This window comes from Somniosus microcephalus, unplaced genomic scaffold (assembly GCF_052327205.1).
Source record: "Somniosus microcephalus isolate GS21.2 unplaced genomic scaffold, FLI_Smic_1.0 scaffold63, whole genome shotgun sequence".
Lineage (NCBI taxonomy): Eukaryota > Metazoa > Chordata > Chondrichthyes > Squaliformes > Somniosidae > Somniosus > Somniosus microcephalus.
Window position 1 is genome coordinate 336552 of NW_028225250.1, and position 23365 is coordinate 359916.

A 23365-nucleotide genomic window follows, 5' to 3' on the forward strand; every position below is an offset into this window, starting at 1 on the left:
GGAGCTTTGAGCGAAATGCTGCTTACCACCCGCTTACTGCAAAAGCACGCGAGCTCCTTCGAGCCGGAATTGAACCAGCGACCTAAGGATGACTTTGTTTTGTATTCCACTACAGTCCTCCGCTCCACCAGCTGAGCTATCGAAGGGAAGCGGCAAAGGTGTTTTTGTTTGCCGATAGTTTGCCGTGCGCATTTTGACGCTTCTGGCCTGGCGGAGTCACGTGCGCGTCATCGGTACCTGCTCGTGCCGCAGCGTTGGTGGGACTGTGAGCTGCCAGCTACTCTCCACAGCCTGGATAACGCGTCTGACTACAAATCAGAAGATTGTAGGTTTGACTCCTATCTGGCTCGGAGTTTTTTGCAAACAGCGCGTTATAAATGTAAACACCTTGCAAGATGCCCCACATGGCAGCGCTGCCTGGCCGCTTGCATGGCAAGTGCCTTCTCAGCGCAGCAGGCAGCACGTCAGTCTCCTAATGCGAAGATCCTGAGTTGAATCTTCGGAGAAGGCGTCAGTGCTGGCAAAGTCGTTTTTTGGGCTTCTCTCACCTTTGCTGGATGTGAAAAGCAAGAAATCTTGCTGACGACATGGCAGAAAAAGATTTGCTGTCCGTTTTTCCCGTCTGACAGGGGTTCAGTGACGCGAGAGCCCATTTCGTTCTGAATAATTGCTCTAAGCCAAAAGGAAAGTGGAGAATGCGGGCATCGATCCCGCTACCTCTCACATGCTAAGCGAGCGCTCTACCATTTGAGCTAATTCCCCGGTCGCTTTGTGCATGGTGCTTTAGTTTGCTCCTCAGTAGCCTCTTCGCACTCGCCGCCACGCAGCTCCGCGATCGGCAGAGAAATCCTGCTTGAGGATTGGCCCACTCCTTGACTTCATTAAATACTTTGCTCCAATCGGCGTTGCCGAGCAGCAGTAGGACGTGAAGCCACAGCAACGATGAAAGAAGCCGAGAAGACCCCGAGACTGCGGCAGGGAAGCGAGGTGAGCGGAAAGTGGCGGCCGTCCCGAGCGTGAGGGAGCAGCCGAGAGCGCTGTCTGACTGATAGACGACTTCTTTTGCCTGAAAGTGAGTGCTGAGTGTTTCAAAGTGTTGCTGCTCAATGGCACTCCCTGCTGGTGAGCAGACACAAATGCTCAAGCAAAACAGCTGTGTGCTGGTGGACGCAGAGAGCATTAAAGTTCGAGACAAGAAAAAGAGGTGTCTTGTGCCTTCGTGGCAACATGATGCACTATAAAGTGAAGAGAGGAGCTTTGAGCGAAATGCTGCTTACCACCCGCTTACTGCAAAAGCACGCGAGCTCCTTCGAGCCGGAATTGAACCAGCGACCTAAGGATGACTTTGCTTTGTATTCCACTACAGTCCTCCGCTCTACCAGCTGAGCTATCGAAGGGAAGCGGCAAAGGTGCTTTTGTTTGCCGATAGTTTGCCGTGCGCATTTTGACGCTTCTGGCCTGGTGGAGTCACGTGCGCGTCATCGGTACCTGCTCGTGCCGCAGCGTTGGTGGGACTGTGAGCTGCCAGCTACTCTCCACAGCCTGGATAACGCGTCTGACTACAAATCAGAAGATTGTAGGTTTGACTCCTATCTGGCTCGGAGTTTTTTGCAAACAGCGCGTTATAAATGTAAACACCTTGCAAGATGCCCCACATGGCAGCGCTGCCTGGCCGCTTGCATGGCAAGTGCCTTCTCAGCGCAGCAGGCAGCACGTCAGTCTCCTAATGCGAAGTTCCTGAGTTGAATCTTCGGAGAAGGCGTCAGTGCTGGCAAAGTCGTTTTTTGGGCTTCTCTCACCTTTGCTGGATGTGAAAAGCAAGAAATCTTGCTGACGACATGGCAGAAAAAGATTTGCTGTCCGTTTTTCCCGTCTGACAGGGGTTCAGTGACGCGAGAGCCCATTTCGTTCTGAATAATTGCTCTAAGCCAAAAGGAAAGTGGAGAATGCGGGCATCGATCCCGCTACCTCTCACATGCTAAGCGAGCGCTCTACCATTTGAGCTAATTCCCCGGTCGCTTTGTGCATGGTGCTTTAGTTTGCTCCTCAGTAGCCTCTTCGCACTCGCCGCCACGCTGCTCCGCGACCGGCAGAGAAATCCTGCTTGAGGATTGGCCCACTCCTTGACTTCATTAAATACTTTGCTCCAATCGGCGTTGCCGAGCAGCAGTAGGACGTGAAGCCACAGCAACGATGAAAGAAGCCGAGAAGACCCCGAGACTGCGGCAGGGAAGCGAGGTGAGCGGAAAGTGGCGGCCGTCCCGAGCGTGAGGGAGCAGCCGAGAGCGCTGTCTGACTGATAGACGACTTCTTTTGCCTGAAAGTGAGTGCTGAGTGTTTCAAAGTGTTGCTGCTCAATGGCACTCCCTGCTGGTGAGCAGACACAAATGCTCAAGCAAAACAGCTGTGTGCTGGTGGACGCAGAGAGCATTAAAGTTCGAGACAAGAAAAAGAGGTGTCTTGTGCCTTCGTGGCAACATGATGCACTATAAAGTGAAGAGAGGAGCTTTGAGCGAAATGCTGCTTACCACCCGCTTACTGCAAAAGCACGCGAGCTCCTTCGAGCCGGAATTGAACCAGCGACCTAAGGATGACTTTGCTTTGTATTCCACTACAGTCCTCCGCTCTACCAGCTGAGCTATCGAAGGGAAGCGGCAAAGGTGCTTTTGTTTGCCGATAGTTTGCCGTGCTCTTTTTGACGCTTCTGGCCTGGCGGAGTCACGTGCGCGTCATCGGTACCTGCTCGTGCCGCAGCGTTGGTGGGACTGTGAGCTGCCAGCTACTCTCCACAGCCTGGATAACGCGTCTGACTACAAATCAGAAGATTGTAGGTTTGACTCCTATCTGGCTCGGAGTTTTTTGCAAACAGCGCGTTATAAATGTAAACACCTTGCAAGATGCCCCACATGGCAGCGCTGCCTGGCCGCTTGCATGGCAAGTGCCTTCTCAGCGCAGCAGGCAGCACGTCAGTCTCCTAATGCGAAGATCCTGAGTTGAATCTTCGGAGAAGGCGTCAGTGCTGGCAAAGTCGTTTTTTGGGCTTCTCTCACCTTTGCTGGATGTGAAAAGCAAGAAATCTTGCTGACGACATGGCAGAAAAAGATTTGCTGTCCGTTTTTCCCGTCTGACAGGGGTTCAGTGACGCGAGAGCCCATTTCGTTCTGAATAATTGCTCTAAGCCAAAAGGAAAGTGGAGAATGCGGGCATCGATCCCGCTACCTCTCACATGCTAAGCGAGCGCTCTACCATTTGAGCTAATTCCCCGGTCGCTTTGTGCATGGTGTTTTAGTTTGCTCCTCAGTAGCCTCTTCGCACTCGCCGCCACGCAGCTCCGCGATCGGCAGAGAAATCCTGCTTGAGGATTGGCCCACTCCTTGACTTCATTAAATACTTTGCTCCAATCGGCGTTGCCGAGCAGCAGTAGGACGTGAAGCCACAGCAACGATGAAAGAAGCCGAGAAGACCCCGAGACTGCGGCAGGGAAGCGAGGTGAGCGGAAAGTGGCGGCCGTCCCGAGCGTGAGGGAGCAGCCGAGAGCGCTGTCTGACTGATAGACGACTTCTTTTGCCTGAAAGTGAGTGCTGAGTGTTTCAAAGTGTTGCTGCTCAATGGCACTCCCTGCTGGTGAGCAGACACAAATGCTCAAGCAAAACAGCTGTGTGCTGGTGGACGCAGAGAGCATTAAAGTTCGAGACAAGAAAAAGAGGTGTCTTGTGCCTTCGTGGCAACATGATGCACTATAAAGTGAAGAGAGGAGCTTTGAGCGAAATGCTGCTTACCACCCGCTTACTGCAAAAGCACGCGAGCTCCTTCGAGCCGGAATTGAACCAGCGACCTAAGGATGACTTTGTTTTGTATTCCACTACAGTCCTCCGCTCCACCAGCTGAGCTATCGAAGGGAAGCGGCAAAGGTGTTTTTGTTTGCCGATAGTTTGCCGTGCGCATTTTGACGCTTCTGGCCTGGCGGAGTCACGTGCGCGTCATCGGTACCTGCTCGTGCCGCAGCGTTGGTGGGACTGTGAGCTGCCAGCTACTCTCCACAGCCTGGATAACGCGTCTGACTACAAATCAGAAGATTGTAGGTTTGACTCCTATCTGGCTCGGAGTTTTTTGCAAACAGCGCGTTATAAATGTAAACACCTTGCAAGATGCCCCACATGGCAGCGCTGCCTGGCCGCTTGCATGGCAAGTGCCTTCTCAGCGCAGCAGGCAGCACGTCAGTCTCCTAATGCGAAGATCCTGAGTTGAATCTTCGGAGAAGGCGTCAGTGCTGGCAAAGTCGTTTTTTGGGCTTCTCTCACCTTTGCTGGATGTGAAAAGCAAGAAATCTTGCTGACGACATGGCAGAAAAAGATTTGCTGTCCGTTTTTCCCGTCTGACAGGGGTTCAGTGACGCGAGAGCCCATTTCGTTCTGAATAATTGCTCTAAGCCAAAAGGAAAGTGGAGAATGCGGGCATCGATCCCGCTACCTCTCACATGCTAAGCGAGCGCTCTACCATTTGAGCTAATTCCCCGGTCGCTTTGTGCATGGTGCTTTAGTTTGCTCCTCAGTAGCCTCTTCGCACTCGCCGCCACGCAGCTCCGCGATCGGCAGAGAAATCCTGCTTGAGGATTGGCCCACTCCTTGACTTCATTAAATACTTTGCTCCAATCGGCGTTGCCGAGCAGCAGTAGGACGTGAAGCCACAGCAACGATGAAAGAAGCCGAGAAGACCCCGAGACTGCGGCAGGGAAGCGAGGTGAGCGGAAAGTGGCGGCCGTCCCGAGCGTGAGGGAGCAGCCGAGAGCGCTGTCTGACTGATAGACGACTTCTTTTGCCTGAAAGTGAGTGCTGAGTGTTTCAAAGTGTTGCTGCTCAATGGCACTCCCTGCTGGTGAGCAGACACAAATGCTCAAGCAAAACAGCTGTGTGCTGGTGGACGCAGAGAGCATTAAAGTTCGAGACAAGAAAAAGAGGTGTCTTGTGCCTTCGTGGCAACATGATGCACTATAAAGTGAAGAGAGGAGCTTTGAGTGAAATGCTGCTTACCACCCGCTTACTGCAAAAGCACGCGAGCTCCTTCGAGCCGGAATTGAACCAGCGACCTAAGGATGACTTTGCTTTGTATTCCACTACAGTCCTCCGCTCTACCAGCTGAGCTATCGAAGGGAAGCGGCAAAGGTGCTTTTGTTTGCCGATAGTTTGCCGTGCGCATTTTGACGCTTCTGGCCTGGCGGAGTCACGTGCGCGTCATCGGTACCTGCTCGTGCCGCAGCGTTGGTGGGACTGTGAGCTGCCAGCTACTCTCCACAGCCTGGATAACGCGTCTGACTACAAATCAGAAGATTGTAGGTTTGACTCCTATCGGGCTCGGAGTTTTTTGCAAACAGCGCGTTATAAATGTAAACACCTTGCAAGATGCCCCACATGGCAGCGCTGCCTGGCCGCTTGCATGGCAAGTGCCTTCTCAGCGCAGCAGGCAGCACGTCAGTCTCCTAATGCGAAGTTCCTGAGTTGAATCTTCGGAGAAGGCGTCAGTGCTGGCAAAGTCGTTTTTTGGGCTTCTCTCACCTTTGCTGGATGTGAAAAGCAAGAAATCTTGCTGACGACATGGCAGAAAAAGATTTGCTGTCCGTTTTTCCCGTCTGACAGGGGTTCAGTGACGCGAGAGCCCATTTCGTTCTGAATAATTGCTCTAAGCCAAAAGGAAAGTGGAGAATGCGGGCATCGATCCCGCTACCTCTCACATGCTAAGCGAGCGCTCTACCATTTGAGCTAATTCCCCGGTCGCTTTGTGCATGGTGCTTTAGTTTGCTCCTCAGTAGCCTCTTCGCACTCGCCGCCACGCTGCTCCGCGACCGGCAGAGAAATCCTGCTTGAGGATTGGCCCACTCCTTGACTTCATTAAATACTTTGCTCCAATCGGCGTTGCCGAGCAGCAGTAGGACGTGAAGCCACAGCAACGATGAAAGAAGCCGAGAAGACCCCGAGACTGCGGCAGGGAAGCGAGGTGAGCGGAAAGTGGCGGCCGTCCCGAGCGTGAGGGAGCAGCCGAGAGCGCTGTCTGACTGATAGACGACTTCTTTTGCCTGAAAGTGAGTGCTGAGTGTTTCAAAGTGTTGCTGCTCAATGGCACTCCCTGCTGGTGAGCAGACACAAATGCTCAAGCAAAACAGCTGTGTGCTGGTGGACGCAGAGAGCATTAAAGTTCGAGACAAGAAAAAGAGGTGTCTTGTGCCTTCGTGGCAACATGATGCACTATAAAGTGAAGAGAGGAGCTTTGAGCGAAATGCTGCTTACCACCCGCTTACTGCAAAAGCACGCGAGCTCCTTCGAGCCGGAATTGAACCAGCGACCTAAGGATGACTTTGTTTTATATTCCACTACAGTCCTCCGCTCCACCAGCTGAGCTATCGAAGGGAAGCGGCAAAGGTGTTTTTGTTTGCCGATAGTTTGCCGTGCGCATTTTGACGCTTCTGGCCTGGCGGAGTCACGTGCGCGTCATCGGTACCTGCTCGTGCCGCAGCGTTGGTGGGACTGTGAGCTGCCAGCTACTCTCCACAGCCTGGATAACGCGTCTGACTACAAATCAGAAGATTGTAGGTTTGACTCCTATCTGGCTCGGAGTTTTTTGCAAACAGCGCGTTATAAATGTAAACACCTTGCAAGATGCCCCACATGGCAGCGCTGCCTGGCCGCTTGCATGGCAAGTGCCTTCTCAGCGCAGCAGGCAGCACGTCAGTCTCCTAATGCGAAGATCCTGAGTTGAATCTTCGGAGAAGGCGTCAGTGCTGGCAAAGTCGTTTTTTGGGCTTCTCTCACCTTTGCTGGATGTGAAAAGCAAGAAATCTTGCTGACGACATGGCAGAAAAAGATTTGCTGTCCGTTTTTCCCGTCTGACAGGGGTTCAGTGACGCGAGAGCCCATTTCGTTCTGAATAATTGCTCTAAGCCAAAAGGAAAGTGGAGAATGCGGGCATCGATCCCGCTACCTCTCACATGCTAAGCGAGCGCTCTACCATTTGAGCTAATTCCCCGGTCGCTTTGTGCATGGTGTTTTAGTTTGCTCCTCAGTAGCCTCTTCGCACTCGCCGCCACGCAGCTCCGCGACCGGCAGAGAAATCCTGCTTGAGGATTGGCCCACTCCTTGACTTCATTAAATACTTTGCTCCAATCGGCGTTGCCGAGCAGCAGTAGGACGTGAAGCCACAGCAACGATGAAAGAAGCCGAGAAGACCCCGAGACTGCGGCAGGGAAGCGAGGTGAGCGGAAAGTGGCGGCCGTCCCGAGCGTGGGGGAGCAGCCGAGAGCGTTGTCTGACTGATAGACGACTTCTTTTGCCTGAAAGTGAGTGCTGAGTGTTTCAAAGTGTTGCTGCTCAATGGCACTCCCTGCTGGTGAGCAGACACAAATGCTCAAGCAAAACAGCTGAGTGCTGGTGGACGCAGAGAGCATTAAAGTTCGAGACAAGAAAAAGAGGTGTCTTGTGCCTTCGTGGCAACATGATGCACTATAAAATGAAGAGAGGAGCTTTGAGCGAAATGCTGCTTACCACCCGCTTACTGCAAAAGCACGCGAGCTCCTTCGAGCCGGAATTGAACCAGCGACCTAAGGATGACTTTGCTTTGTATTCCACTACAGTCCTCCGCTCTACCAGCTGAGCTATCGAAGTGAAGCGGCAAAGGTGCTTTGGTTTGCCGATAGTTTGCCGTGCGCATTTTGACGCTTCTGGCCTGGCGGAGTCACGTGCGCGTCATCGGTACCTGCTCGTGCCGCAGCGTTGGTGGGACTGTGAGCTGCCAGCTACTCTCCACAGCCTGGATAACGCGTCTGACTACAAATCAGAAGATTGTAGGTTTGACTCCTATCTGGCTCGGAGTTTTTTGCAAACAGCGCGTTATAAATGTAAACACCTTGCAAGATGCCCCACATGGCAGCGCTGCCTGGCCGCTTGCATGGCAAGTGCCTTCTCAGCGCAGCAGGCAGCACGTCAGTCTCCTAATGCGAAGATCCTGAGTTGAATCTTCGGAGAAGGCGTCAGTGCTGGCAAAGTCGTTTTTTGGGCTTCTCTCACCTTTGCTGGATGTGAAAAGCAAGAAATCTTGCTGACGACATGGCAGAAAAAGATTTGCTGTCCGTTTTTCCCGTCTGACAGGGGTTCAGTGACGCGAGAGCCCATTTCGTTCTGAATAATTGCTCTAAGCCAAAAGGAAAGTGGAGAATGCGGGCATCGATCCCGCTACCTCTCACATGTTAAGCGAGCGCTCTACCATTTGAGCTAATTCCCCGGTCGCTTTGTGCATGGTGTTTTAGTTTGCTCCTCAGTAGCCTCTTCGCACTCGCCGCCACGCAGCTCCGCGACCGGCAGAGAAATCCTGCTTGAGGATTGGCCCACTCCTTGACTTCATTAAATACTTTGCTCCAATCGGCGTTGCCGAGCAGCAGTAGGACGTGAAGCCACAGCAACGATGAAAGAAGCCGAGAAGACCCCGAGACTGCGGCAGGGAAGCGAGGTGAGCGGAAAGTGGCGGCCGTCCCGAGCGTGAGGGAGCAGCCGAGAGCGCTGTCTGACTGATAGACGACTTCTTTTGCCTGAAAGTGAGTGCTGAGTGTTTCAAAGTGTTGCTGCTCAATGGCACTCCCTGCTGGTGAGCAGACACAAATGCTCAAGCAAAACAGCTGTGTGCTGGTGGACGCAGAGAGCATTAAAGTTCGAGACAAGAAAAAGAGGTGTCTTGTGCCTTCGTGGCAACATGATGCACTATAAAGTGAAGAGAGGAGCTTTGAGCGAAATGCTGCTTACCACCCGCTTACTGCAAAAGCACGCGAGCTCCTTCGAGCCGGAATTGAACCAGCGACCTAAGGATGACTTTGCTTTGTATTCCACTACAGTCCTCCGCTCTACCAGCTGAGCTATCGAAGGGAAGCGGCAAAGGTGCTTTTGTTTGCCGATAGTTTGCCGTGCGCATTTTGACGCTTCTGGCCTGGCGGAGTCACGTGCGCGTCATCGGTACCTGCTCGTGCCGCAGCGTTGGTGGGACTGTGAGCTGCCAGCTACTCTCCACAGCCTGGATAACGCGTCTGACTACAAATCAGAAGATTGTAGGTTTGACTCCTATCTGGCTCGGAGTTTTTTGCAAACAGCGCGTTATAAATGTAAACACCTTGCAAGATGCCCCACATGGCAGCGCTGCCTGGCCGCTTGCATGGCAAGTGCCTTCTCAGCGCAGCAGGCAGCACGTCAGTCTCCTAATGCGAAGATCCTGAGTTGAATCTTCGGAGAAGGCGTCAGTGCTGGCAAAGTCGTTTTTTGGGCTTCTCTCACCTTTGCTGGATGTGAAAAGCAAGAAATCTTGCTGACGACATGGCAGAAAAAGATTTGCTGTCCGTTTTTCCCGTCTGACAGGGGTTCAGTGACGCGAGAGCCCATTTCGTTCTGAATAATTGCTCTAAGCCAAAAGGAAAGTGGAGAATGCGGGCATCGATCCCGCTACCTCTCACATGCTAAGCGAGCGCTCTACCATTTGAGCTAATTCCCCGGTCGCTTTGTGCATGGTGCTTTAGTTTGCTCCTCAGTAGCCTCTTCGCACTCGCCGCCACGCAGCTCCGCGATCGGCAGAGAAATCCTGCTTGAGGATTGGCCCACTCCTTGACTTCATTAAATACTTTGCTCCAATCGGCGTTGCCGAGCAGCAGTAGGACGTGAAGCCACAGCAACGATGAAAGAAGCCGAGAAGACCCCGAGACTGCGGCAGGGAAGCGAGGTGAGCGGAAAGTGGCGGCCGTCCCGAGCGTGAGGGAGCAGCCGAGAGCGCTGTCTGACTGATAGACGACTTCTTTTGCCTGAAAGTGAGTGCTGAGTGTTTCAAAGTGTTGCTGCTCAATGGCACTCCCTGCTGGTGAGCAGACACAAATGCTCAAGCAAAACAGCTGTGTGCTGGTGGACGCAGAGAGCATTAAAGTTCGAGACAAGAAAAAGAGGTGTCTTGTGCCTTCGTGGCAACATGATGCACTATAAAGTGAAGAGAGGAGCTTTGAGCGAAATGCTGCTTACCACCCGCTTACTGCAAAAGCACGCGAGCTCCTTCGAGCCGGAATTGAACCAGCGACCTAAGGATGACTTTGTTTTGTATTCCACTACAGTCCTCCGCTCCACCAGCTGAGCTATCGAAGGGAAGCGGCAAAGGTGTTTTTGTTTGCCGATAGTTTGCCGTGCGCATTTTGACGCTTCTGGCCTGGCGGAGTCACGTGCGCGTCATCGGTACCTGCTCGTGCCGCAGCGTTGGTGGGACTGTGAGCTGCCAGCTACTCTCCACAGCCTGGATAACGCGTCTGACTACAAATCAGAAGATTGTAGGTTTGACTCCTATCTGGCTCGGAGTTTTTTGCAAACAGCGCGTTATAAATGTAAACACCTTGCAAGATGCCCCACATGGCAGCGCTGCCTGGCCGCTTGCATGGCAAGTGCCTTCTCAGCGCAGCAGGCAGCACGTCAGTCTCCTAATGCGAAGATCCTGAGTTGAATCTTCGGAGAAGGCGTCAGTGCTGGCAAAGTCGTTTTTTGGGCTTCTCTCACCTTTGCTGGATGTGAAAAGCAAGAAATCTTGCTGACGACATGGCAGAAAAAGATTTGCTGTCCGTTTTTCCCGTCTGACAGGGGTTCAGTGACGCGAGAGCCCATTTCGTTCTGAATAATTGCTCTAAGCCAAAAGGAAAGTGGAGAATGCGGGCATCGATCCCGCTACCTCTCACATGCTAAGCGAGCGCTCTACCATTTGAGCTAATTCCCCGGTCGCTTTGTGCATGGTGCTTTAGTTTGCTCCTCAGTAGCCTCTTCGCACTCGCCGCCACGCAGCTCCGCGATCGGCAGAGAAATCCTGCTTGAGGATTGGCCCACTCCTTGACTTAATTAAATACTTTGCTCCAATCGGCGTTGCCGAGCAGCAGTAGGACGTGAAGCCACAGCAACGATGAAAGAAGCCGAGAAGACCCCGAGACTGCGGCAGGGAAGCGAGGTGAGCGGAAAGTGGCGGCCGTCCCGAGCGTGAGGGAGCAGCCGAGAGCGCTGTCTCACTGATAGACGACTTCTTTTGCCTGAAAGTGAGTGCTGAGTGTTTCAAAGTGTTGCTGCTCAATGGCACTCCCTGCTGGTGAGCAGACACAAATGCTCAAGCAAAACAGCTGTGTGCTGGTGGACGCAGAGAGCATTAAAGTTCGAGACAAGAAAAAGAGGTGTCTTGTGCCTTCGTGGCAACATGATGCACTATAAAGTGAAGAGAGGAGCTTTGAGCGAAATGCTGCTTACCACCCGCTTACTGCAAAAGCACGCGAGCTCCTTCGAGCCGGAATTGAACCAGCGACCTAAGGATGACTTTGTTTTGTATTCCACTACAGTCCTCCGCTCCACCAGCTGAGCTATCGAAGGGAAGCGGCAAAGGTGTTTTTGTTTGCCGATAGTTTGCCGTGCGCATTTTGACGCTTCTGGCCTGGCGGAGTCACGTGCGCGTCATCGGTACCTGCTCGTGCCGCAGCGTTGGTGGGACTGTGAGCTGCCAGCTACTCTCCACAGCCTGGATAACGCGTCTGACTACAAATCAGAAGATTGTAGGTTTGACTCCTATCTGGCTCGGAGTTTTTTGCAAACAGCGCGTTATAAATGTAAACACCTTGCAAGATGCCCCACATGGCAGCGCTGCCTGGCCGCTTGCATGGCAAGTGCCTTCTCAGCGCAGCAGGCAGCACGTCAGTCTCCTAATGCGAAGATCCTGAGTTGAATCTTCGGAGAAGGCGTCAGTGCTGGCAAAGTCGTTTTTTGGGCTTCTCTCACCTTTGCTGGATGTGAAAAGCAAGAAATCTTGCTGACGACATGGCAGAAAAAGATTTGCTGTCCGTTTTTCCCGTCTGACAGGGGTTCAGTGACGCGAGAGCCCATTTCGTTCTGAATAATTGCTCTAAGCCAAAAGGAAAGTGGAGAATGCGGGCATCGATCCCGCTACCTCTCACATGCTAAGCGAGCGCTCTACCATTTGAGCTAATTCCCCGGTCGCTTTGTGCACGGTGCTTTAGTTTGCTCCTCAGTAGCCTCTTCGCACTCGCCGCCACGCAGCTCCGCGACCGGCAGAGAAATCCTGCTTGAGGATTGGCCCACTCCTTGACTTCATTAAATACTTTGCTCCAATCGGCGTTGCCGAGCAGCAGTAGGACGTGAAGCCACAGCAACGATGAAAGAAGCCGAGAAGACGCCGAGACTGCGGCAGGGAAGCGAGGTGAGCGGAAAGTGGCGGCCGTCCCGAGCGTGAGGGAGCAGCCGAGAGCGCCGTCTGACTGATAGACGACTTCTTTTGCCTGAAAGTGAGTGCTGAGTGTTTCAAAGTGTTGCTGCTCAATGGCACTCCCTGCTGGTGAGCAGACACAAATGCTCAAGCAAAACAGCTGTGTGCTGGTGGACGCAGAGAGCATTAAAGTTCGAGACAAGAAAAAGAGGTGTCTTGTGCCTTCGTGGCAACATGATGCACTATAAAGTGAAGAGAGGAGCTTTGAGCGAAATGCTGCTTACCACCCGCTTACTGCAAAAGCACGCGAGCTCCTTCGAGCCGGAATTGAACCAGCGACCTAAGGATGACTTTGCTTTGTATTCCACTACAGTCCTCCGCTCTACCAGCTGAGCTATCGAAGGGAAGCGGCAAAGGTGCTTTTGTTTGCCGATAGTTTGCCGTGCGCATTTTGACGCTTCTGGCCTGGCGGAGTCACGTGCGCGTCATCGGTACCTGCTCGTGCCGCAGCGTTGGTGGGACTGTGAGCTGCCAGCTACTCTCCACAGCCTGGATAACGCGTCTGACTACAAATCAGAAGATTGTAGGTTTGACTCCTATCTGGCTCGGAGTTTTTTGCAAACAGCGCGTTATAAATGTAAACACCTTGCAAGATGCCCCACATGGCAGCGCTGCCTGGCCGCTTGCATGGCAAGTGCCTTCTCAGCGCAGCAGGCAGCACGTCAGTCTCCTAATGCGAAGATCCTGAGTTGAATCTTCGGAGAAGGCGTCAGTGCTGGCAAAGTCGTTTTTTGGGCTTCTCTCACCTTTGCTGGATGTGAAAAGCAAGAAATCTTGCTGACGACATGGCAGAAAAAGATTTGCTGTCCGTTTTTCCCGTCTGACAGGGGTTCAGTGACGCGAGAGCCCATTTCGTTCTGAATAATTGCTCCAAGCCAAAAGGAAAGTGGAGAATGCGGGCATCGATCCCGCTACCTCTCACATGCTAAGCGAGCGCTCTACCATTTGAGCTAATTCCCCGGTCGCTTTGTGCATGGTGCTTTAGTTTGCTCCTCAGTAGCCTCTTCGCACTCGCCGCCACGCAGCTCCGCGACCGGCAGAGAAATCCTGCTTGAGGATTGGCCCACTCCTTGACTTCATTAAATACTTTGCTCCAATCGGCGTTGCCGAGCAGCAGTAGGACGTGAAGCCACAGCAACGATGAAAGAAGCCGAGAAGACCCCGAGACTGCGGCAGGGAAGCGAGGTGAGCGGAAAGTGGCGGCCGTCCCGAGCGTGAGGGAGCAGCCGAGAGCGCTGTCTGACTGATAGACGACTTCTTTTGCCTGAAAGTGAGTGCTGAGTGTTTCAAAGTGTTGCTGCTCAATGGCACTCCCTGCTGGTGAGCAGACACAAATGCTCAAGCAAAACAGCTGTGTGCTGGTGGACGCAGAGAGCATTAAAGTTCGAGACAAGAAAAAGAGGTGTCTTGTGCCTTCGTGGCAACATGATGCACTATAAAGTGAAGAGAGGAGCTTTGAGCGAAATGCTGCTTACCACCCGCTTACTGCAAAAGCACGCGAGCTCCTTCGAGCCGGAATTGAACCAGCGACCTAAGGATGACTTTGTTTTGTATTCCACTACAGTCCTCCGCTCCACCAGCTGAGCTATCGAAGGGAAGCGGCAAAGGTGTTTTTGTTTGCCGATAGTTTGCCGTGCGCATTTTGACGCTTCTGGCCTGGCGGAGTCACGTGCGCGTCATCGGTACCTGCTCGTGCCGCAGCGTTGGTGGGACTGTGAGCTGCCAGCTACTCTCCACAGCCTGGATAACGCGTCTGACTACAAATCAGAAGATTGTAGGTTTGACTCCTATCTGGCTCGGAGTTTTTTGCAAACAGCGCGTTATAAATGTAAACACCTTGCAAGATGCCCCACATGGCAGCGCTGCCTGGCCGCTTGCATGGCAAGTGCCTTCTCAGCGCAGCAGGCAGCACGTCAGTCTCCTAATGCGAAGATCCTGAGTTGAATCTTCGGAGAAGGCGTCAGTGCTGGCAAAGTCGTTTTTTGGGCTTCTCTCACCTTTGCTGGATGTGAAAAGCAAGAAATCTTGCTGACGACATGGCAGAAAAAGATTTGCTGTCCGTTTTTCCCGTCTGACAGGGGTTCAGTGACGCGAGAGCCCATTTCGTTCTGAATAATTGCTCTAAGCCAAAAGGAAAGTGGAGAATGCGGGCATCGATCCCGCTACCTCTCACATGCTAAGCGAGCGCTCTACCATTTGAGCTAATTCCCCGGTCGCTTTGTGCACGGTGCTTTAGTTTGCTCCTCAGTAGCCTCTTCGCACTCGCCGCCACGCAGCTCCGCGACCGGCAGAGAAATCCTGCTTGAGGATTGGCCCACTCCTTGACTTCATTAAATACTTTGCTCCAATCGGCGTTGCCGAGCAGCAGTAGGACGTGAAGCCACAGCAACGATGAAAGAAGCCGAGAAGACGCCGAGACTGCGGCAGGGAAGCGAGGTGAGCGGAAAGTGGCGGCCGTCCCGAGCGTGAGGGAGCAGCCGAGAGCGCCGTCTGACTGATAGACGACTTCTTTTGCCTGAAAGTGAGTGCTGAGTGTTTCAAAGTGTTGCTGCTCAATGGCACTCCCTGCTGGTGAGCAGACACAAATGCTCAAGCAAAACAGCTGTGTGCTGGTGGACGCAGAGAGCATTAAAGTTCGAGACAAGAAAAAGAGGTGTCTTGTGCCTTCGTGGCAACATGATGCACTATAAAGTGAAGAGAGGAGCTTTGAGCGAAATGCTGCTTACCACCCGCTTACTGCAAAAGCACGCGAGCTCCTTCGAGCCGGAATTGAACCAGCGACCTAAGGATGACTTTGCTTTGTATTCCACTACAGTCCTCCGCTCTACCAGCTGAGCTATCGAAGGGAAGCGGCAAAGGTGCTTTTGTTTGCCGATAGTTTGCCGTGCGCATTTTGACGCTTCTGGCCTGGCGGAGTCACGTGCGCGTCATCGGTACCTGCTCGTGCCGCAGCGTTGGTGGGACTGTGAGCTGCCAGCTACTCTCCACAGCCTGGATAACGCGTCTGACTACAAATCAGAAGATTGTAGGTTTGACTCCTATCTGGCTCGGAGTTTTTTGCAAACAGCGCGTTATAAATGTAAACACCTTGCAAGATGCCCCACATGGCAGCGCTGCCTGGCCGCTTGCATGGCAAGTGCCTTCTCAGCGCAGCAGGCAGCACGTCAGTCTCCTAATGCGAAGATCCTGAGTTGAATCTTCGGAGAAGGCGTCAGTGCTGGCAAAGTCGTTTTTTGGGCTTCTCTCACCTTTGCTGGATGTGAAAAGCAAGAAATCTTGCTGACGACATGGCAGAAAAAGATTTGCTGTCCGTTTTTCCCGTCTGACAGGGGTTCAGTGACGCGAGAGCCCATTTCGTTCTGAATAATTGCTCCAAGCCAAAAGGAAAGTGGAGAATGCGGGCATCGATCCCGCTACCTCTCACATGCTAAGCGAGCGCTCTACCATTTGAGCTAATTCCCCGGTCGCTTTGTGCATGGTGCTTTAGTTTGCTCCTCAGTAGCCTCTTCGCACTCGCCGCCACGCAGCTCCGCGACCGGCAGAGAAATCCTGCTTGAGGATTGGCCCACTCCTTGACTTCATTAAATACTTTGCTCCAATCGGCGTTGCCGAGCAGCAGTAGGACGTGAAGCCACAGCAACGATGAAAGAAGCCGAGAAGACCCCGAGACTGCGGCAGGGAAGCGAGGTGAGCGGAAAGTGGCGGCCGTCCCGAGCGTGAGGGAGCAGCCGAGAGCGCTGTCTGACTGATAGACGACTTCTTTTGCCTGAAAGTGAGTGCTGAGTGTTTCAAAGTGTTGCTGCTCAATGGCACTCCCTGCTGGTGAGCAGACACAAATGCTCAAGCAAAACAGCTGTGTGCTGGTGGACGCAGAGAGCATTAAAGTTCGAGACAAGAAAAAGAGGTGTCTTGTGCCTTCGTGGCAACATGATGCACTATAAAGTGAAGAGAGGAGCTTTGAGCGAAATGCTGCTTACCACCCGCTTACTGCAAAAGCACACGAGCTCCTTCGAGCCGGAATTGAACCAGCGACCTAAGGATGACTTTGCTTTGTATTCTACTACAGTCCTCCGCTCTACCAGCTGAGCTATCGAAGGGAAGCAGCAAAGGTGCTTTTGTTTGCCGATAGTTTGCCGTGCGCATTTTGACGCTTCTGGCCTGGCGGAGTCACGTGCGCGTCATCGGTACCTGCTCGTGCCGCAGCGTTGGTGGGACTGTGAGCTGCCAGCTACTCTCCACAGCCTGGATAACGCGTCTGACTACAAATCAGAAGATTGTAGGTTTGACTCCTATCTGGCTCGGAGTTTTTTGCAAACAGCGCGTTATAAATGTAAACACCTTGCAAGATGCCCCACATGGCAGCGCTGCCTGGCCGCTTGCATGGCAAGTGCCTTCTCAGCGCAGCAGGCAGCACGTCAGTCTCCTAATGCGAAGATCCTGAGTTGAATCTTCGGAGAAGGCGTCAGTGCTGGCAAAGTCGTTTTTTGGGCTTCTCTCACCTTTGCTGGATGTGAAAAGGAAGAAATCTTGCTGACGACATGGCAGAAAAAGATTTGCTGTCCGTTTTTCCCGTCTGACAGGGGTTCAGTGACGCGAGAGCCCATTTCGTTCTGAATAATTGCTCTAAGCCAAAAGGAAAGTGGAGAATGCGGGCATCGATCCCGCTACCTCTCACATGCTAAGCGAGCACTCTACCATTTGAGCTAATTCCCCGGTCGCTTTGTGCACGGTGCTTTAGTTTGCTCCTCAGTAGCCTCTTCGCACTCGCCGCCACGCAGCTCCGCGACCGGCAGAGAAATCCTGCTTGTGGATTGGCCCACTCCTTGACTTCATTAAATACTTTGCTCCAATCGGCGTTGCCGAGCAGCAGTAGGACGTGAAGCCACAGCAACGATGAAAGAAGCCGAGAAGACCCCGAGACTGCGGCAGAGAAGCGAGGTGAGCGGAAAGTGGCGGCCGTCCCGAGCGTGAGGGAGCAGCCGAGAGCGCTGTCTGACTGATAGACGACTTCTTTTGCCTGAAAGTGAGTGCTGAGTGTTTCAAAGTGTTGCTGCTCAATGGCACTCCCTGCTGGTGAGCAGACACAAATGCTCAAGCAAAACAGCTGTGTGCTGGTGGACGCAGAGAGCATTAAAGTTCGAGACAAGAAAAAGAGGTGTCTTGTGCCTTCGTGGCAACATGATGCACTATAAAGTGAAGAGAGGAGCTTTGAGCGAAATGCTGCTTACCACCCGCTTACTGCAAAAGCACACGAGCTCCTTCGAGCCGGAATTGAACCAGCGACCTAAGGATGACTTTGCTTTGTATTCCACGACAGTCCTCCGCTCTACCAGCTGAGCTATCGAAGGGAAGCGGCAAAGGAGCTTTTGTTTGCCGATAGTTTGCCGTGCGCATTTTGACGCTTCTGGCCTGGCGGAGTCACGTGCGCGTCATCGGTACCTGCTCGTGCCGCAGCGTTGGTGGGACTGTGAGCTGCCAGCTACTCTCCACAGTCTGGATAACGCGTCTGACTACAAATCAGAAGATTGTAGGTTTGACTCCTATCTGGCTCGGAGTTTTTTGCAAACAGCGCGTTATAAATGTAAACACCTTGCAAGATGCCCCACATGGCAGCGCTGCCTGGCCGCTTGCATGGCAAGTGCCTTCTCAGCGCAGCAGGCAGCACGTCAGTCTCCTAATGCGAAGATCCTGAGTTGAATCTTCGGAGAAGGCGTCAGTGCTGGCAAAGTCGTTTTTTGGGCTTCTCTCACCTTTGCTGGATGTGAAAAGCAAGAAATCTTGCTGACGACATGGCAGAAAAAGATTTGCTGTCCGTTTTTCCCGTCTGACAGGGGTTCAGTGACGCGAGAGCCCATTTCGTTCTGAATAATTGCTCTAAGCCAAAAGGAAAGTGGAGAATGCGGGCATCGATCCCGCTACCTCTCACATGCTAAGCGAGCGCTCTACCATTTGAGCTAATTCCCCGGTCGCTTTGTGCATGGTGCTTTAGTTTGCTCCTCAGTAGCCTCTTCGCACTCGCCGCCACGCAGCTCCGCGACCGGCAGAGAAATCCTGCTTGAGGATTGGCCCACTCCTTGACTTCATTAAATACTTTGCTCCAATCGGCGTTGCCGAGCAGCAGTAGGACGTGAAGCCACAGCAACGATGAAAGAAGCCGAGAAGATCCCGAGACTGCGGCAGGGAAGCGAGGTGAGCGGAAAGTGGCGGCCGTCCCGAGCGTGAGGGAGCAGCCGAGAGCGCTGTCTCACTGATAGACGACTTCTTTTGCCTGAAAGTGAGTGCTGAGTGTTTCAAAGTGTTGCTGCTCAATGGCACTCCCTGCTGGTGAGCAGACACAAATGCTCAAGCAAAACAGCTGTGTGCTGGTGGACGCAGAGAGCATTAAAGTTCGAGACAAGAAAAAGAGGTGTCTTGTGCCTTCGTGGCAACATGATGCACTATAAAGTGAAGAGAGGAGCTTTGAGCGAAATGCTGCTTACCACCCGCTTACTGCAAAAGCACGCGAGCTCCTTCGAGCCGGAATTGAACCAGCGACCTAAGGATGACTTTGCTTTGTATTCCACTACAGTCCTCCGCTCTACCAGCTGAGCTATCGAAGGGAAGCGGCAAAGGTGCTTTTGTTTGCCGATAGTTTGCCGTGCGCATTTTGACGCTTCTGGCCTGGCGGAGTCACGTGCGCATCATCGGTACCTGCTCGTGCCGCAGCGTTGGTGGGACTGTGAGCTGCCAGCTACTCTCCACAGCCTGGATAACGCGTCTGACTACAAATCAGAAGATTGTAGGTTTGACTCCTATCTGGCTCGGAGTTTTTTGCAAACAGCGCGTTATAAATGTAAACACCTTGCAAGATGCCCCACATGGCAGCGCTGCCTGGCCGCTTGCATGGCAAGTGCCTTCTCAGCGCAGCAGGCAGCACGTCAGTCTCCTAATGCGAAGATCCTGAGTTGAATCTTCGGAGAAGGCGTCAGTGCTGGCAAAGTCGTTTTTTGGGCTTCTCTCACCTTTGCTGGATGTGAAAAGCAAGAAATCTTGCTGACGACATGGCAGAAAAAGATTTGCTGTCCGTTTTTCCCGTCTGACAGGGGTTCAGTGACGCGAGAGCCCATTTCGTTCTGAATAATTGCTCTAAGCCAAAAGGAAAGTGGAGAATGCGGGCATCGATCCCGCTACCTCTCACATGCTAAGCGAGCGCTCTACCATTTGAGCTAATTCCCCGGTCGCTTTGTGCACGGTGCTTTAGTTTGCTCCTCAGTAGCCTCTTCGCACTCGCCGCCACGCAGCTCCGCGACCGGCAGAGAAATCCTGCTTGAGGATTGGCCCACTCCTTGACTTCATTAAATACTTTGCTCCAATCGGCGTTGCCGAGCAGCAGTAGGACGTGAAGCCACAGCAACGATGAAAGAAGCCGAGAAGACGCCGAGACTGCGGCAGGGAAGCGAGGTGAGCGGAAAGTGGCGGCCGTCCCGAGCGTGAGGGAGCAGCCGAGAGCGCCGTCTGACTGATAGACGACTTCTTTTGCCTGAAAGTGAGTGCTGAGTGTTTCAAAGTGTTGCTGCTCAATGGCACTCCCTGCTGGTGAGCAGACACAAATGCTCAAGCAAAACAGCTGTGTGCTGGTGGACGCAGAGAGCATTAAAGTTCGAGACAAGAAAAAGAGGTGTCTTGTGCCTTCGTGGCAACATGATGCACTATAAAGTGAAGAGAGGAGCTTTGAGCGAAATGCTGCTTACCACCCGCTTACTGCAAAAGCACACGAGCTCCTTCGAGCCGGAATTGAACCAGCGACCTAAGGATGACTTTGCTTTGTATTCCACTACAGTCCTCCGCTCTACCAGCTGAGCTATCGAAGGGAAGCGGCAAAGGTGCTTTTGTTTGCCGATAGTTTGCCGTGCGCATTTTGACGCTTCTGGCCTGGCGGAGTCACGTGCGCGTCATCGGTACCTGCTCGTGCCGCAGCGTTGGTGGGACTGTGAGCTGCCAGCTACTCTCCACAGCCTGGATAACGCGTCTGACTACAAATCAGAAGATTGTAGGTTTGACTCCTATCTGGCTCGGAGTTTTTTGCAAACAGCGCGTTATAAATGTAAACACCTTGCAAGATGCCCCACATGGCAGCGCTGCCTGGCCGCTTGCATGGCAAGTGCCTTCTCAGCGCAGCAGGCAGCACGTCAGTCTCCTAATGCGAAGATCCTGAGTTGAATCTTCGGAGAAGGCGTCAGTGCTGGCAAAGTCGTTTTTTGGGCTTCTCTCACCTTTGCTGGATGTGAAAAGCAAGAAATCTTGCTGACGACATGGCAGAAAAAGATTTGCTGTCCGTTTTTCCCGTCTGACAGGGGTTCAGTGACGCGAGAGCCCATTTCGTTCTGAATAATTGCTCTAAGCCAAAAGGAAAGTGGAGAATGCGGGCATCGATCCCGCTACCTCTCACATGCTAAGCGAGCGCTCTACCATTTGAGCTAATTCCCCGGTCGCTTTGTGCACGGTGCTTTAGTTTGCTCCTCAGTAGCCTCTTCGCACTCGCCGCCACGCAGCTCCGCGACCGGCAGAGAAATCCTGCTTGAGGATTGGCCCACTCCTTGACTTCATTAAATACTTTGCTCCAATCGGCGTTGCCGAGCAGCAGTAGGACGTGAAGCCACAGCAACGATGAAAGAAGCCGAGAAGACGCCGAGACTGCGGCAGGGAAGCGAGGTGAGCGGAAAGTGGCGGCCGTCCCGAGCGTGAGGGAGCAGCCGAGAGCACCGTCTGACTGATAGACGACTTCTTTTGCCTGAAAGTGAGTGCTGAGTGTTTCAAAGTGTTGCTGCTCAATGGCACTCCCTGCTGGTGAGCAGACACAAATGCTCAAGCAAAACAGCTGTGTGCTGGTGGACGCAGAGAGCATTAAAGTTCGAGACAAGAAAAAGAGGTGTCTTGTGCCTTCGTGGCAACATGATGCACTATAAAGTGAAGAGAGGAGCTTTGAGCGAAATGCTGCTTACCACCCGCTTACTGCAAAAGCACACGAGCTCCTTCGAGCCGGAATTGAACCAGCGACCTAAGGATGACTTTGCTTTGTATTCCACTACAGTCCTCCGCTCTACCAGCTGAGCTATCGAAGGGAAGCGGCAAAGGTGCTTTTGTTTGCCGATAGTTTGCCGTGCGCATTTTGATGCTTCTGGCCTGGCGGAGTCACGTGCGCGTCATCGGTACCTGCTCGTGCCGCAGCGTTGGTGGGACTGTGAGCTGCCAGCTACTCTCCACAGCCTGGATAACGCGTCTGACTACAAATCAGAAGATTGTAGGTTTGACTCCTATCTGGCTCGGAGTTTTTTGCAAACAGCGCGTTATAAATGTAAACACCTTGCAAGATGCCCCACATGGCAGCGCTGCCTGGCCGCTTGCATGGCAAGTGCCTTCTCAGCGCAGCAGGCAGCACGTCAGTCTCCTAATGCGAAGATCCTGAGTTGAATCTTCGGAGAAGGCGTCAGTGCTGGCAAAGTCGTTTTTTGGGCTTCTCTCACCTTTGCTGGATGTGAAAAGCAAGAAATCTTGCTGACGACATGGCAGAAAAAGATTTGCTGTCCGTTTTTCCCGTCTGACAGGGGTTCAGTGACGCGAGAGCCCATTTCGTTCTGAATAATTGCTCCAAGCCAAAAGGAAAGTGGAGAATGCGGGCATCGATCCCGCTACCTCTCACATGCTAAGCGAGCGCTCTACCATTTGAGCTAATTCCCCGGTCGCTTTGTGCATGGTGCTTTAGTTTGCTCCTCAGTAGCCTCTTCGCACTCGCCGCCACGCAGCTCCGCGACCGGCAGAGAAATCCTGCTTGAGGATTGGCCCACTCCTTGACTTCATTAAATACTTTGCTCCAATCGGCGTTGCCGAGCAGCAGTAGGACGTGAAGCCACAGCAACGATGAAAGAAGCCGAGAAGACCCCGAGACTGCGGCAGGGAAGCGAGGTGAGCGGAAAGTGGCGGCCGTCCCGAGCGTGAGGGAGCAGCCGAGAGCGCTGTCTGACTGATAGACGACTTCTTTTGCCTGAAAGTGAGTGCTGAGTGTTTCAAAGTGTTGCTGCTCAATGGCACTCCCTGCTGGTGAGCAGACACAAATGCTCAAGCAAAACAGCTGTGTGCTGGTGGACGCAGAGAGCATTAAAGTTCGAGACAAGAAAAAGAGGTGTCTTGTGCCTTCGTGGCAACATGATGCACTATAAAGTGAAGAGAGGAGCTTTGAGCGAAATGCTGCTTACCACCCGCTTACTGCAAAAGCACACGAGCTCCTTCGAGCCGGAATTGAACCAGCGACCTAAGGATGACTTTGCTTTGTATTCCACTACAGTCCTCCGCTCCACCAGCTGAGCTATCGAAGGGAAGCGGCAAAGGTGCTTTTGTTTGCCGATAGTTTGCCGTGCGCATTTTGACGCTTCTGGCCTGGCGGAGTCACGTGCGCGTCATCGGTACCTGCTCGTGCCGCAGCGTTGGTGGGACTGTGAGCTGCCAGCTACTCTCCACAGCCTGGATAACGCGTCTGACTACAAATCAGAAGATTGTAGGTTTGACTCCTATCTGGCTCGGAGTTTTTTGCAAACAGCGCGTTATAAATGTAAACACCTTGCAAGATGCCCCACATGGCAGCGCTGCCTGGCCGCTTGCATGGCAAGTGCCTTCTCAGCGCAGCAGGCAGCACGTCAGTCTCCTAATGCGAAGATCCTGAGTTGAATCTTCGGAGAAGGCGTCAGTGCTGGCAAAGTCGTTTTTTGGGCTTCTCTCACCTTTGCTGGATGTGAAAAGCAAGAAATCTTGCTGACGACATGGCAGAAAAAGATTTGCTGTCCGTTTTTCCCGTCTGACAGGGGTTCAGTGACGCGAGAGCCCATTTCGTTCTGAATAATTGCTCTAAGCCAAAAGGAAAGTGGAGAATGCGGGCATCGATCCCGCTACCTCTCACATGCTAAGCGAGCACTCTACCATTTGAGCTAATTCCCCGGTCGCTTTGTGCACGGTGCTTTAGTTTGCTCCTCAGTAGCCTCTTCGCACTCGCCGCCACGCAGCTCCGCGACCGGCAGAGAAA

The 23365-nt window shown here is 52.9% G+C and overlaps 11 non-coding genes across 11 annotated transcripts; all 11 read right to left on the minus strand.

The window, feature by feature from the left end:
• Positions 1-1305: 1305 nt before the first annotated feature.
• trnay-gua (transfer RNA tyrosine (anticodon GUA)) lies at positions 1306-1397 on the minus strand. Its single transcript is given in 2 exon segments — positions 1306-1341; positions 1361-1397. It is a non-coding gene; the product is annotated as a tRNA-Tyr (tRNA).
• A 1159-nt stretch (positions 1398-2556) lies between these two features.
• trnay-gua (transfer RNA tyrosine (anticodon GUA)) lies at positions 2557-2648 on the minus strand. Its single transcript is given in 2 exon segments — positions 2557-2592; positions 2612-2648. It is a non-coding gene; the product is annotated as a tRNA-Tyr (tRNA).
• A 2410-nt stretch (positions 2649-5058) lies between these two features.
• On the minus strand, positions 5059-5150 carry trnay-gua (transfer RNA tyrosine (anticodon GUA)). The gene is given in 2 exon segments: positions 5059-5094; positions 5114-5150. It is a non-coding gene; the product is annotated as a tRNA-Tyr (tRNA).
• A 3661-nt stretch (positions 5151-8811) lies between these two features.
• On the minus strand, positions 8812-8903 carry trnay-gua (transfer RNA tyrosine (anticodon GUA)). The gene is given in 2 exon segments: positions 8812-8847; positions 8867-8903. It is a non-coding gene; the product is annotated as a tRNA-Tyr (tRNA).
• A 3661-nt stretch (positions 8904-12564) lies between these two features.
• Positions 12565-12656, minus strand: trnay-gua (transfer RNA tyrosine (anticodon GUA)). The gene is given in 2 exon segments: positions 12565-12600; positions 12620-12656. It is a non-coding gene; the product is annotated as a tRNA-Tyr (tRNA).
• Positions 12657-15066: 2410 nt separating this feature from the next.
• trnay-gua (transfer RNA tyrosine (anticodon GUA)) lies at positions 15067-15158 on the minus strand. Its single transcript is given in 2 exon segments — positions 15067-15102; positions 15122-15158. It is a non-coding gene; the product is annotated as a tRNA-Tyr (tRNA).
• Positions 15159-16317: 1159 nt separating this feature from the next.
• On the minus strand, positions 16318-16409 carry trnay-gua (transfer RNA tyrosine (anticodon GUA)). Its single transcript is given in 2 exon segments — positions 16318-16353; positions 16373-16409. It is a non-coding gene; the product is annotated as a tRNA-Tyr (tRNA).
• Positions 16410-17568: 1159 nt separating this feature from the next.
• On the minus strand, positions 17569-17660 carry trnad-guc (transfer RNA aspartic acid (anticodon GUC)). Its single transcript is given in 2 exon segments — positions 17569-17604; positions 17624-17660. It is a non-coding gene; the product is annotated as a tRNA-Asp (tRNA).
• Positions 17661-18819: 1159 nt separating this feature from the next.
• trnay-gua (transfer RNA tyrosine (anticodon GUA)) lies at positions 18820-18911 on the minus strand. Its single transcript is given in 2 exon segments — positions 18820-18855; positions 18875-18911. It is a non-coding gene; the product is annotated as a tRNA-Tyr (tRNA).
• Positions 18912-20070: 1159 nt separating this feature from the next.
• Positions 20071-20162, minus strand: trnay-gua (transfer RNA tyrosine (anticodon GUA)). Its single transcript is given in 2 exon segments — positions 20071-20106; positions 20126-20162. It is a non-coding gene; the product is annotated as a tRNA-Tyr (tRNA).
• A 1159-nt stretch (positions 20163-21321) lies between these two features.
• trnay-gua (transfer RNA tyrosine (anticodon GUA)) lies at positions 21322-21413 on the minus strand. The gene is given in 2 exon segments: positions 21322-21357; positions 21377-21413. It is a non-coding gene; the product is annotated as a tRNA-Tyr (tRNA).
• Positions 21414-23365: the final 1952 nt, after the last annotated feature.